We start from the raw sequence: 14,785 nt of genomic DNA, 5'->3' as shown, positions 1-14,785 counted from the left end.
ATCTCACAGTTTGTGAGTTCAAGCCCCACATTGGGCTCCATGCTGTCAGTAGGCATCCTGCTTGGGATTCTCTCTCTCTCCCTCTCTCTGCCCTTCTCATGTTCTCTCTCTCTCTCTCTCAAAATAAGTAAATTAAACTTTAAAAACATTATTTAAAAAACAGTTAATATATCATAAACAAATTGGACAGATATTTGCAGAGCACGAGATTCTTTTAATGTTAGAAAAGTCATGGATCTCTGTGTCTTTGCGCCTATTCTGAGCTGTGACACTTCATGCCTTTTTTGCAGATTACATTTTCAAAGATTTCTATGTAGCAAACTGTCTTATAAGCTCAATCATGTGTCTATGCAGAGTGAATGGCAGATATCATGACTTCCTACTGTAAAACCCTGGGGTTCTTCTGAACACAGCCCATTGCATGTGTAGACATCATGTGGTTCTCTTTGCACTGCCCTGTGAGAACTGGGTCTAAGAGACCTGATAAGGAAGGTGCTACTCTAGCTCCTGCTATTGCTGGGAGCAATAAAAATCCCTTTTCTCTGATCCAGCAATCTCGTGTCTTTGGCCAGGATCTGGGAAACTGGGGGGAGGGGGGGGGGGGGCTAATTTGTTAATGTGTAAATAACATAAAATCTGAATCTTCGTTGTTTTGAGTTTGTGGTGATACTGACAGAAATACAGCTTTTTGTAAGAGGAAGTATGGGGGCCTAGAGGATCTACTAACAAAATTTGGGAGAAGTTCATAGGAATAGGTAGCAAAAATGTTGACCAAATTGTATGGTTGCAATGGTTAATTTTATGCATCAACTAGGCTAGGCTATAGTGCCTATAGGTTAAGCTGTAGTAGGTTTCGTCAAACACCAGCCTAGATGTCGCTGTGAAATATAGTTTTTAGGTATAATTAACATCTACAATCAGTAGACTTTAAGTAAAGCAGATTATCCTCCATAATGTGTATGGACTTCATCCAATCTTTTGAAGGCCTTGAGAGCAGACTCAGGTTCCCAGGGAAGGAGAATTCTGTTTCCAGACTGCATATCTCAGTCTTCCCTGTGTATTTCAGACTTCCTAGCGTCAGCTCCTGTAATCAAATCAATCAAATCTTTCACTTTCTCATACATACATACATATGTACCTACTTATGTATACACACACACACATCTCATATACATATATATATGGGAGAGAGGGAGAGAGAAATGATACGGAGACATGGGTAGATGATAGATAGGTAGATAGATAGATAGATCTACTGGTTCAATTTCTCTGGAGAACTCTGACTGATATAGTGGTTAACTGGGCAGTAAGTAGCCTATACATTATTGTCTGTAGGGGGGATCAGAGTGGTGATTGCAGGCTAAACACCAGGAATTAGGTGAAAAGACAGCTGTCTGAATGGTGCCCTTCTGCTACTAATTTTCCTCCCTGTAGAGGAAATTCACCACCAATGGGGCAGGCAGGCTCAGATCCACGCCAACATAATAGCTACAACTAAGATTTGCACTTAGGGGAAAAGAGCTTAAGGTTTTGCCCCATTTCAAACAACAGTTACAGAGATGCAAAGAGTGAAAGAGGGAAGTTCACAAATACTGTGTGCATAAAACAGGCAAGACATTAGAATTTGGGCTGGTTCACTTGGACTGAGGTGTTTGTTAAAGACTGTAAACACACAGGCCATCTTCCAGCTCGGTCTCTTCTGCTATCTATCACGCCAAACGTAGATTCACTAGGAGATGGGGACATCTCTGGGTCCTGACCGCTATTTAGGGCTTTGGCCCCAAAGCAGACAAACTACCGTGGAAAACAATAAATAAGGCATTGCCTGGGACTTTCCTGCCGTGGGTTTATGATGCTGATGAACGTGACCCCCTAGAGAATGAGAAAATGACCCCCAAAATTCTAGCTAAAGTCTTGTGGTCAGCCCACCGTCTTGGAAAACTCCCCTGGCCTTATGTGGAAGCTGGGTGATGGTGTTTGGATGTGGTTGGGGAAGGGACGATACAATAACCTTGTGTATGGGACGCTTGGGGCAAATAAAGCAATTGCTTGATTTCTGTTGCTGAATGTGTAATTAGTATTGACATTCTTCATGCCTCTACTGTGAGTGTTTGCCAGTGCTAGGGGTAATTCTTCTGACTGGAGGGTCCTCAGTTAGAAACGTGCTGGTACCTTTGGGGTTGCACAGCCCTAATGAGTACTTGGAGCCGCAAGTCTATGTGGCTGCTGATATCGTCAATTGGTACCTCTGGCCAATTGGCAGGCACCTTTTGGGGTTTGGGACTCAACACCCTCCTGATGTGGCTCTCAGGTACACTCCTTTGGAAAAATAAATATTTGCTTGCTACCAGACCTTTGTTGAAACTGAGCACCTGCCCATGGAGGCCATGTAACTCTCCAGTCTGAGATCACCATTTTGGGTCAAGCCCATTCAGATTCGTTGACTAACAAAGTGGAAAGAGCCCGACAAGCCTTGCTTGATCAGCGGAAATGGTATTGTTAAGAACACAGCTAGCCTGATCCCAGCAGCACCTTGGCTTTACATGATAAAAGCAGCAGTTTGCCTGTTTTTCCTTCCTCCCTTTCTTCCTTCTTTCCCTCCTTCTTTCCCTCCTTCCTTCCTTTGTTCCTTCCCTCCTTCCTTCCCTCCTTCCTTCCTTCCTTCCTTCCTTCCTTCCTTCCCTCCTTCTTTCCTTCCTTCCTTCCTTCCCTCCTTCTTTCCTTCCTTCCTTCCTTCCTTCCCTCCTTCCTTCCTTCCCTCCTCCTTCCTTCTTTCCCTCCATCCCTCCCTCCCTCCTTCCTTCTTTACTTCCCTTTGGATAAATATTTCATTCCTCTCTCTGCCTTGTGAGGCAAAGCTGCTGGTGCAGCAGGGCCATCGATTTTGACTCAGTTTCCCCTAAATGCCTGGGACCACTGCACCGAATGCTTGTCTATACTGAAACTTGGTGGTGTCCACAGCGCTGCCTTGGCTGTTCCATGTTAGCATCAGCTATGCTTAGTGTTAACCAAGCTCTTCAGGGTCAGTCTAGAGCAGTCTTTATTTTAGGGTTTTTTTTTTAGTCTCACTTCTAAGGTATTCCCTTTCTGTGGTCTCATCCTAATACTTCGGGTATTCAGGGCAGCGTCTCCTCTAGCTGGTGGGGATACACATCGTCTGCCCTGGGAGAGCTCCAAGGCTTGCTCACCGTGTTGCTTCCTGGCAGTTCTTTCTGTGGAAGTGGTTTTTGGTCTGGCTTATGACTTTTCACCCTATGCAAACAATGGTTGATATTCAAAGACTAATGATGACCTTGTAGAGATTTCTCAACTGCTTTCTCTTTAGAACTCTTCTGTCAGCTATGCTCCTCACATACTCTACCTTCCTTGGCCTCCCCTTACTCCTATCTCTGTCTTCTCAGCTCAGCAAGATCCTGGGCATGGTCTGGGGATGCTTCTTCTAGACTGTAGTCTGGAAATTGCTCGCCTTGGTTGATACACTTCTCAGGGATTACAGGTGCACGCTACCTCTTGGCTGATGTCTCAAAATAGTTTCTTCCTATATTTTGTGCAATTTTCTAGATTTTTAAAATTTGTCTTATAGCAAGAGATTAATTACAGATGCCTGTTACTCCTTGATGGCCTGAAGTGAAAGTCTACAGTTATTTTCAAATATGAATCATTATCAATGCACCATATAGTGAACGACCTCTTTTTCCCCTACGGATTCGTGATGTCAGTTCTGCCATATGTTAAATTTCCTTCTACAGCTGTGTCTTTTTCCAGGTTCTCTGTTGTGGTTGGATTAATCTTTACGTCTTTCTTGGGACATGACCATATTATACTAATTGTTATGGTTTCATAAGAAGTCCTCATAAACATAAGCCTCCCCCACCAAAATTCTTCAGTTTTATTTTTGGCCATTTAATTCTCCAGGAATCGATTGTCAAGTTCCGTAAAAATTCCACTGGCGTTTAGAATAGAATTACATTAACTTCGTGAATTATCGTGGGGATAATTAAAATCTTTAAGATACTGATCCTCTCACCCACGAGTATGGCATATCACTTATTTATTTCCAGATGATTTTCTCTTTCCTTACTTAAGGGATTGCAAATTTCCCCATGGAGTTCTCACTCACATTTTGTTACATCTTTTTGTAAGGGTCTTACATATTTTTTGAATGGTATGCTTTTTTAAATTTTCATTTTCTAATTATTATGAATGTATAGAAAGACATTTAATCATTTTCATATCGCAACTTTGCCTCTCTTTTTACCTTAATTTTGTACAGATTCTTTTCGATTTCCTGACATTTCCAATGACATCCGTGGCTTCATATTCCTCCCTTCTTTTGTAATTCTTGTATCTTTTTTTTCCTTTTCTTACTGCATTGAATAAAATATTGAGTATAATGTTGAATAGCTGCCATGATAAAAAGCTGGTTATATCCTTCCTGAGTTTTACAATATTGCTTCTAAAGTTTTATAATAATCTAAAAGGCTCAGTATGGGTTTTTAGTATAAGTCAAAGAAATTTTAAATTCCCTTCTTTTTCTAGTTTGCTAGATTTTCAGAAAAAATTCTTGACGTGCTCCTGAATTGCATCACATAATTTATTTCGTATTGTTGTATTATGCGTACTTAATCTTTTTTAACATTTATGTATTTATGTATGTATGTATGTATTTAGAGCATGTGAGCAGGGGAGAGGGTCAGAGGGAGAGAGAGAATCTTAAGCAAGCTATGTGCTCAGCGTGGACCCTGCTGCAGGGATCAGTCCCACAACTGTGAGATCATAACCTGAACCAAAATCAAGTTAGATACTTAACCTACTGACCCACCCAAGTGCTGCTATCTTTTGGTCTTTTAATGGGGTATATTATCATAACAGATTTTCTGATTTTACCTTTTTAGAATCAACCCTGCATGACCAAAGTTTATTGATTGTTTAGTCCCCCAATGAGTTTATTACACTAAGAAGTTTATTTGGAATTTTGCATTTAAGTTTAGAAGTGATATTGGTCTACGCATTACTTTTCTGCACTTTTTCTCCATTGTTTTTTTTTTTTTAACTTTTTCCGGGATCCAGAATAGAAAGAGTTTGAACACAGTGTAAGTTGATTTCTCTCACTGGTAGTCTAAGCCTACGCCACCAGGACTAATATGGTTGCTCCATGCTGCAGGGGACTTAGGTGTGTGTTTCGTTTCTTGGACCTCTTTATCAAGTACCCTCCATTTCAAGGTCTAAGTACTTTTCCCAGGTCCAGTTTCAGGTCGACATTCCAGACATTGGCAAATGGAAGAGGAAAAGGAGGGGGGAAGACATCCTTTCCTTTCAAGGCACAACCTTTCATTCCGTGCATCACTCCCGTTCATCTATTAATGGTCAGAAGTAGTGACATGGCCTGCCCAGATGTAACAAAAATAAGAAAGGCAACCTTATCTGGGAGCTTGTGAGTTCAACTAGCTAAAAACCTGTTTTGATATAGAAAACAAGAAATTCTGTGGATCAACTGTCGGTCTTTCCAGATTCCATAATCCTGGACATGCAAATATCCATATGCATCCCTCTTTCTATCCCTAGAATACACTCAACTGACCTCAGGGGAGTCAACCGCAGCCTCTCATTCACATGCTGCATTGAACCCAGATGTCAGGATCTCTTGGGAACACTCAATCTTCTTCAACAGACACAGATGTAGTTCTTCATATAGCTCCTGTGATGTAAAAGACAAATGATCTGCCCTTCTAATAGTCAGAATACAATGGTAGAGTAAATAGTAAGCACAATAAGACACCCCAATGGGCAGAGAAAAGGATGGGAAACGCACAGATCTACAGTGATCATCATATCACTCTGGGAAGGAATTGAGAAAAATATCCACTACAAAATGGGATACACTCCTTGTAACATATTGCAGAATTTCCATTCTTCTTAAGAAATGAATAACATCCCATTGTAAGTATGTACCACTTTTTGCTTATCCATTCATCCATCGATGGACACTTGGGTTACTTCCATGTTTTAGCCATTATGAATAATGCTGCTACAAACATGGATGTACAAATATCATTTGGGGACTCTACTTTCAGTTCTTTTGGGTATATACCCTGAATTTGGCTTGCCAGTACTTTGTTAAGGAATTTTGCATCAGTGTTTATAAAAGACATCAGTCTGTTGTTTTATTTTCTTGTGTCTCTTTCTGGTTTTGGTATCAGTGCAATGCTGACTTCATAGAATGAATTAGAATGTGCTCCTTCCTCTTTGTTCTTTTAGAAAAGATTGAGAATAATTGGTATTAATTCATCTTTCAATATTTGGTATAATTTACCAAAACACCTGGTTCAGGGTTGTTCTTTGTCGGGAGATTTTTGATTACTGATTCAATCAATGTCTCTACTAGTAATAGGTCTATGCAAATATTCTATTTCTTTGTGATTTAGTAGGTTTTGAGTCTCTATGAATTTGTATATTTTATTTAGGTTGCCAAATTTGTTGATGTATAATCACTCATAGTACTCGTAATATTTTTCATTTCTACAGGATCAGTAGTAATGTTCACACTTATTTCTGATTTTGGTGATTTCAGTCGTTACTCTTTTTTTTTATTTTTTTGTAGTTTATCTAGTGGGCCTTCTTTTAGTCCTGTCTCTTCTGGAGGGAGCATGAAGGGCTCAGGCTCACCCATGCATCAACACAGGTCTCACAGTGCTCTGACAGCCTCAGGGTGAGGAAGAAAGCAGACCACAGCCGAAGCCTCACTCACTACTTCACACTTGAATTTCCTTTCTTATTTTCCTATGACACCCAGTTCACGAAGATCATTTTCCATGTATTAAATGAGGCTAGGTCTTTTTAGATAATACATTTTCTTTTTATATATTTTGGATCCCTCTTTTCTACATGTGTTGGAGTGGAAGGGTAGTTTCAAAAGTATGTACATTTACCTATGCACCTTCAAATTCCATCCCTTTATTTGATTTTAGAAATCAACCCAAAATGGAACAGCTCCAGACTGCCCCTTTTGTAGGGGCATAGCTTGGTTTTATTGATTTCACATCTCATGTTTTCACTCCTGACTTTTTCCAGTTGCCCTTGGTGCATAGACACAGAGTGTAGCTTCTATGAATTTGCAATACATATCCTTCCAGATAAATATATAGATATAGCTGATGTTGGTGATGATGACGATAGATAGATAGATAGATATGTGATAGATAGATAATAGATAGATACGTAGATATACTTTTCTTGTTGGTCTGTACTTCTAGTATGCCTTCAAGATTCAGTTCGTGCCTCACTTTCTTCAGACATCTTCCCTGACCCTCAAGGCTGATGAAAATGTTCTCATCATACTTCTTCAAAACTATTGATCACAATATGAGCTATAAAGTTTGGTTTACATCCCAATCTAGACAATGAATTTCCTAAAGGCAAGGATCATGTCTTATGTTCTTTAGTTTCTCCAGCGCTTAGTCTGGTTTCAAGAATATAATAAAAATAAAATATAATGTGTTCGAATGAACTAACAAATGAAGTTAATTCCTCACTAAAGTACAATCTCAGATGTAGCAGTTGGACTTCCGAGTCCCTCATCACTTTACTTCATGACCTTGGGTAAATAAAGTATACTTACAGAGATAAAGTATTTGTTTTGTTATGTTCTGTTTCTAATGCATAAAAATGAGGAAGGCATACTCTGTATGCTGCTAATGCTACTGTCAGGTCTAAAACTGTACGTAAAATTTTAACAAACTGCTTTTAGCATCATCTCATTATATACAATGTAAAAACTGCCTTAGAAAATGGAATATTTGTGTCTGAACACACTTGTCGTTAATTTTAATATTATCAAAGTATAGTGTTTTTAAAAGTGAAAAATACGACTTATGTGAGTATAAAGCAAGTACATGTCAAAAAGCTATGTAACTCCTTATTAATGAGGGAATCAACCACCAGTTTGCTAAAGCTGGTTGAATGAAAAACTAGAGAAACTAAATATATATTGTCACTGAAAGAAAAGTATGTTGGGACAAAATTGCTAAATTAGATACAAAACTGGTAAGTAATGTACAGGACAATAAAATTGTACCATTTAGCTTTATGTTTCTTGTACTAGACAGAAATTATTTACATCTTTATTGAAAACAATTTACAAGGTGCCATGTAACTTTACAGAGTCCAGGACTTAATCAATAGTAAGTGGTAATTTAATCAAAGGCACATTCTCCTAAAGAATTAAATAATCTTTGGGTAAGATGTTAGACATAAATTCAAGACACGTTCCCAATCTTTCGCCTTAAATTCAAGTTTTATGTGTTTTTAACACTATTTTCCTCAGATCTTTAAAAGGGAAACGCCACCATTGTCTATGAATGAATGTCTATCTCACTTCCCTAGTTATTGAATAACAAATCATTGATCAAACAGCTGTTTTGATCCTTAGAGGTAATATAATTCCTAGTCTTTGGTACATGAGATTTTCAAATCACATCACAGTATTGCTATGGAGTAAACTTATAATTTGTCACTGTATATAGGTTTGATTTCAACTGTTATAATATTTTAACATATTTATTTATTTAACATGTTTATTCTAATATTTAACATAATATTTATATATTTAATATAATATTTAATAATATTTAACTGTGTTTAGTATTTTAACATGGATGCTGGTTTCTTTGGCAGTGTATATAACATATTTCACCTTGGATTAAAACTAGACAACTCTGAACCCCAATTGAGATACTTTGCTTAAGTGATACAAATCTCTGAATATTTGAAAGACCTTACAACTGAATAAAATTTAAGCACTTATTCTAGGATATTTTTCATAACCACTTTGATTCATGTAGTGACCGGTTCATTATTTGAAAAATGCATTATTTATTTTTTTTTCAATATATGAAATTTATTGTCAAATTGGTTTCCATACAACACCCAGTGCTCATCCCAAAAGGTGCCCTCCTCAATACCCATCACCCACCCTCCTCTCCCTCCCACCCCCATAAACCCTCAGTTTGTTGTCAGTTTTTAAGAGTCTCTTATGCTTTGGCTCTCTCCCACTCTAACCTCTTTTTTTTTTCTTCCCCTTCCCCATGGGTGTCTGTTAAGTTTCTCAGAATCCACATAAGAGTGAAAACATAAGGTATCTGTCTTTCTCTGTATGGCTTATTTCACTTAGCATAACACTCTCCACTTCCATCCACGTTGCTACAAAGGGCCATATTTCATTCTTTCTCATTGCCACGTAGTACTCCATTGTGTATATAAACCACAATTTCTTTATCCAGTCATCAGTTGATGGACATTTAAGCTCTTTCCATAATTTGGCTAATGTTGAGAGTGCTGCTATAAACATCGGGGTACAAGTGCCCCTATGCATCCATACTCCTGTATCCCTTTGGTAAATTCATAGCAGTGCTATTGCTGGTTCATAGGGTAGGTCTATTTTTAATTTTTTGAAGAATGCATTATTTAAAAAAAAAACTAAAATCTGCATTCTTACTATATATTTTTTGAAATATTCTCACAGAAATAGGTCTTCAGTGGTGGCATTTAATTCCCCAAGCTATTCTGTTTAGGAAAGGTCAATAGACATAATGTGTTATATTAGGATGTCATCACTCTTCTCAAGATTTATGGCTTTTGTTCTGGCCAGCATGATAAAAACTGTCATTTGGGAAAATTGATTTTTTTTTTTTGGATGGGGAACAATTGGCTTAAAGGTAATATAGTTAGAACTTAGAATGAATCAATAGAGTTGAAAAATAGTCACATATTTATTAACATTTTTGTGACAGGTACATATATTCACTATATTTGTATATTTAGGAATAAAAGACACTGAGTGAGTACTCTCCATAAATTTAAACGAATGGAAGAAAATACCTTTTTTCCAAGGAGAGTACAAAAATAGCATATGTTGCAGGAAAGAATGCTAAGGACAGCTTAATTTAATAGGTGATCAGAAAAAGTGTCCATAGGGAAGGACACCAAAAAGAGGCTAGAGGGCCAGGAAAGGAAATGAGATGGGGGCTCAGACTCAGAAACCACATTAGATTTTAAGGAGGGGTTCTTCAATATGGTAAAAAGCTTCCTATGCATCTGACAGTATGAGAACTGATAGGAGACCGCTGGGGACTTTTAATAAAGCAGTGAAGGAAACCAGGGCTTGCGGTGAAGAGGTAAATGTATGTGAATAGCGGCCCAGTGAATATATGATTTCAAGAAGCATAACAGCAAATTGAAGCAAAAGAAATATATGTGTGGCTTAAAGGAGAAACATGAGAGAGAGGTCATTTTTTGAAGTTTTGTTTCTCAGTAGAAATTGTGTTCACTGATGAAAAGACAATGAAGAGAGAGAAGGCATATAGCCAAGGAATGAATGATGCTTGAGAGAAGGCCCTGGAAGGTACAGGAATGAGAATTATCTTTTCAGTGTCTATTATTGGCTAACACATTTTATCCCCATCTCTATCCCAGATGGAGAAACAAAGGCTCCGATAGATGAAGCAAGTGTTCCAACAGAAGGCAACTAGTAAATAACTCTAGAGTTCAAGGGGAAAATAAGATGGGTCCATGCCCAAGCTCTTCCATGACCAAAATTATAGAGGAGGGATTCCCTATAAAAAGAAATGGTGCTATGGTTTCATTCTGAGAAGCAGGAGGTAAATAGATGAAGTGTGAATAATAGAGATATGTATGAAATGTTAACTGAAAGGGTAAGAATTGAGAGAGCTTTCACCTAACGGCCTCTAGCTTCAGGCTCCAGTTGAAGGCAAAATAATGTTTGGAGAGTGTATTGGGACAAATGGCGGTATGATGAGGTGAAGAACTTCAGGGAGCAACACGAGCTTGGAATAGCGTTGGGAACTATTCAATTCATCAGCAGTTCTGGAAAGAAACCTATAATAACATAGTTTACCATTCCATTGGTTTTAATTGTACTGCAGGCGAAATAATATGTCCCAAATATTGGCAGTTTCTAGGAATTGTGTTCAGCCATGAATTTTAAAAAGGGTTCACACTACGTAAGGAAAAAAATTATGAAATATATAGGGCAGGTCTATCTCCCAAGCCTTAGATTGAGGGATCAAAATAACCTACACTATAGGATTTCATTTTCCAGGGGAGAAAATTTTTTACTTCTGAAGGTCTTGCTAACATCACAAGGGACATAGTTTAATTCATAGAAAACACAATTTTATAGCATTCACCTTTCTAGAAAAAAAAAATACTGTTGGAAGGGTGTTTCAATTATTCACTGAATATCTGTTAATCCGGTAAAGGTAGAAACTGTGTCACCAACTGGCTTCCAGTTTGGGCTGGAAAAAGCCTTAGTGAATAGCTTGAGTCTCTGGGGACCATTTATAAACACCAGATAAAGTAGAGGGAAGGTCAAGCTGGCCTGATCTTTAATGAAGGTGTCAGAAGAAAAGCCACCTTTCCTCAGCATGCAGGACTTTGCGTGACAGATGGTAGTGACTTAGAACCCAGGAGTCTAGAGCTCTCCTCTCCCTGTGTGTTGGTGGGCTGGCAGAGGCATGGCTTGTCTCGGGTTTCCCAAGTGGGCCACGCCCACGAGAGACCAAGGAGTCAGGTGCATCTGGAAGACTTTTGGCAATTCTCATCTCCAGCCAGCAAAAAGGGGTATGGTAAAAGCTAAAACAAAAATATCAAAGCAGAATTAAAAAAAAAAGACATAGAAATTAGAATATCCAAGCCAGAAAATGATAGTATGGAAATTATGGCATGTTGGTAGGGGAACAAATTCTAAAAATGTTCCCGGGCCCCTGTGCCCTCAAATGGAAAGCAAATGACGGAAAAAGTAAAGCACCTCCAGAACAGCTGGCCTTGAAAGTGTACCCCTTTCAGCCCCGAAGCAGTAGCAGATGGCGGAATCTGCTTGTTGTTGCTGGTATAAAACAATATCGTTTTCATGCGTTAATAATTAGATGCTGACAGCATACTTGGACCTGCTTTGAATATAGAAAACAGAGCTGCTCAGATCCCTTGGGCTTATCACCTAAATAAGACAAAGACTTAAAAACGTCAAGGGAAAGGAGGCAAATATCACAGATCAAAGATTTACTGCCTATTCTGATTGCAGTTTTCCTTCACGTCTTCTTTCATTTCTCCCGACCGATTGCCTTCAGTCCGGGGGGCAAGCCATCTTAACTGGATGGCCTGCTGAAGAAAGTGGCTCTCCCGAAATCACTGGGGAAATGAGAGAAGGTTACCTTTGTGGCTTAATGAGAAGAGTAACTTCAGAGCAAAATAGAAACATCAGAAAGAGTAGAGGAGTGGAAACTGAGGCTTGACCAATCACTGCCGAGCAATCAGGATGGCCCACAAGGAGGAGGCAGTGAAGAGCCCCCATGGGGTGGAAATGAAGTCAAGATACAAGCAGAAGGATGTTTTTATTAATGTGACTAAAATCACCACTGGATTGAAACAGAGTAGTTGTGATGCTCTGGATAGACAGTAGGAGACACTGGGTTATCAAGGTAAGGCAGGGATTATGCCGAAGGGGCTATAGACGTGGAACTGAAACAAAGACTGTATATTATACCATGAGACAAATAAACCACGATATAATCATTTTTTAAGGTAGTCTTCCTTCATGCACACCGTGGAGCCCAACACAGGGCTTGAACTCATGACCCTGAGATCAAGAGCCAGATGCGTAACCAACTGAGCCACCCAGGTGCCCCAAACATTTCTTAATCTAACCATCAAAGTCACAGTGAGACATGAATTATCCTTATGTCATAATTCTATATGGAATAATAGAACAATAAAGAGATTAGTTCATTCACACCCGACTCTGGCTCGAAGTCTGACTCTGGCTCAGACTGAGTGATCAGTCTTGGTTCAGCCACTCACCTTTTTAGAACTTCAGACTTTTTCAGCTGCAAACAAGGTATTATTACTTCAAAAGAGTAACCATTTACTCGGGACACATGTGTTAGGCAACTGTGCTAAACATGTATTATCTTTTTTATTCTTTCTAAAGTCCCCACAAGGTAGATAATACTGTTCTCCCATTTACAAGTAAGGTAGATTGGGACCCCCCCACAAAAAAAAGGCAACTTGTATAGGCAAATAGAGTCTAGACCTTTTTTCAAGAGGCAATAAAGAATCATTGAAACCGAGAAATTTTTGTAGGTCAGGGAATATGGCATTAGTGTGCTGGACATATTAAGGAAGAAATACGACAGCAGAAAGATCAGCTAGAATATCATCATACTCCAGGCTTTAAATAGTAATAAGAGAGGAAAAAAAGTACTATTTGATAACTACTAAGGTGAGGAGGAGAAGAAGTTGTTTCAACTTCTCCACATTCTGCTGGTGAGGATGGGGAGAAGCTGGAGCCCTCGTACATGGCTTGTGGGAATGTAAAATGTTGTAGCTGCTCTGAAAAAGCAGTTTTTCCTCAAAGTGCGAAACAGAATGTCATATGACCCAGCAATTCCACTCCTAAGTGTACGCCCAAAGGAATTGAAAGCAAGGATTGAAGGGACGCTTGTACACCGATGTTCCTTGCAACATTATTCATGGTAGCCAAAAAGTGGAACAACCCACTTGCACTCAATGGATGGACAGATCAGCACGATGTGTTAGTCCTATATACATACAATGGAATATTCAGCCATAAAAGGAACGAAAGTCCGACACGTGCTGCAACATGCACAAATCTTGAAAACACTACACTAAGTGAAACAAGTCAGACAAACAAGAACAAATACTGTCTTATTGTATTTGTATGAGGTACCTAGAGTAGGAAAATTTGTAGAGACAGAAAGTAGGTTACAGTTGAACAGGGTCTGGGAAGACAGAAGAATGGGAGTGTCATCGCTCAACGGTCACATAGCTTCTGTGTGAGATTTTGAAAATGTTTGTAACTTGTTTTATTTTTTTATTTTTTAAAATTTACATCCAAGTTAGTTAGCATATGGCACAACAATGATTTCAGGAGTAGATTCCGTAGTGCCCCTTACCCAGTTAGCCCATCCCCCCTCCCACAAGCCCTCTAGTAACCCTCAGAAAATGTTTTGGGAATAAATAGTGGCGATGGTCACACAACATCACAAATGTAATTAACATCACATAGTTACACACTTAAAAATGGTTAAAATGGGAAATTTTATGCTGTATCTATCTTGGCACAATTTTGAAAATTGATGAGGTAATATATCAAAAGATATGGAATGGTACACTTTCAATGGGGGAATTGTATGGTATGTGAATTGTATCTCAGTAAAGCTACTTAAAGAGAGAGACAGAAAGAAAGAGAGAGAGATGCAGAGTAGGAGCCATGGAAATACAAAAAAGATTCAAAATACTTTTCCAGACCAGGAGTTGATGACTAATAAGAATTTAGATAATAAAGGGACTTTACAGATGTTTCCGCTCCATATTTCTAGGAATGGAACAGTGAAGAGAAGACACTGGCATGTCTGGGGAGGCAGAGGGGACAGTTTGGGACCCACTGCATTGAGCAGGAGGCCAAGCCTAAGGAAAGGGAAAGTGAGTTAAAACACAGGGGAAGGGTGAGATGGAGAGGAAGGACTGAGGTCGTGCGCAGGAAGGTCTTCGCTAAAGGGGCATGGATGAAACAGTGGACAGAGGCGCATAAACATGGCACACTGGATAGTTAAGATTGGTCACAATCTTAACTGAAAAGATGAAAAAGGAAGAAGACCCAAGATGAGGAAAAACAGATTCAGAGACGGAGGGAGGAAAAAAATAGGAGAGAACTGGAAACACACCTCAAAGGGCATTCCCTTTGAGGGCA

The 14,785-nt window shown here is 39.0% G+C and overlaps 1 long non-coding RNA gene across 1 annotated transcript; it reads right to left on the bottom strand.

Moving 5' to 3' along the window:
* Window positions 1–251: 251 nt before the first annotated feature.
* On the bottom strand, window positions 252–5,691 carry LOC125173936 (uncharacterized). The gene is made up of 3 exons (XR_007155198.1): window positions 5,582–5,691; window positions 4,259–4,367; window positions 252–1,084 (listed from the first exon to the last, which is right to left on the bottom strand). It is a non-coding gene; the product is annotated as an uncharacterized LOC125173936 (long non-coding RNA).
* Window positions 5,692–14,785: the final 9,094 nt, after the last annotated feature.

Source organism: Prionailurus viverrinus, chromosome A1 (assembly GCF_022837055.1).
Source record: "Prionailurus viverrinus isolate Anna chromosome A1, UM_Priviv_1.0, whole genome shotgun sequence".
In the NCBI taxonomy this organism is placed as follows: Eukaryota; Metazoa; Chordata; class Mammalia; order Carnivora; family Felidae; genus Prionailurus; species Prionailurus viverrinus.
The sequence above is the reverse complement of the archived record's forward strand: the minus strand, read 5'-3'. Positions and strand labels throughout refer to the sequence as shown.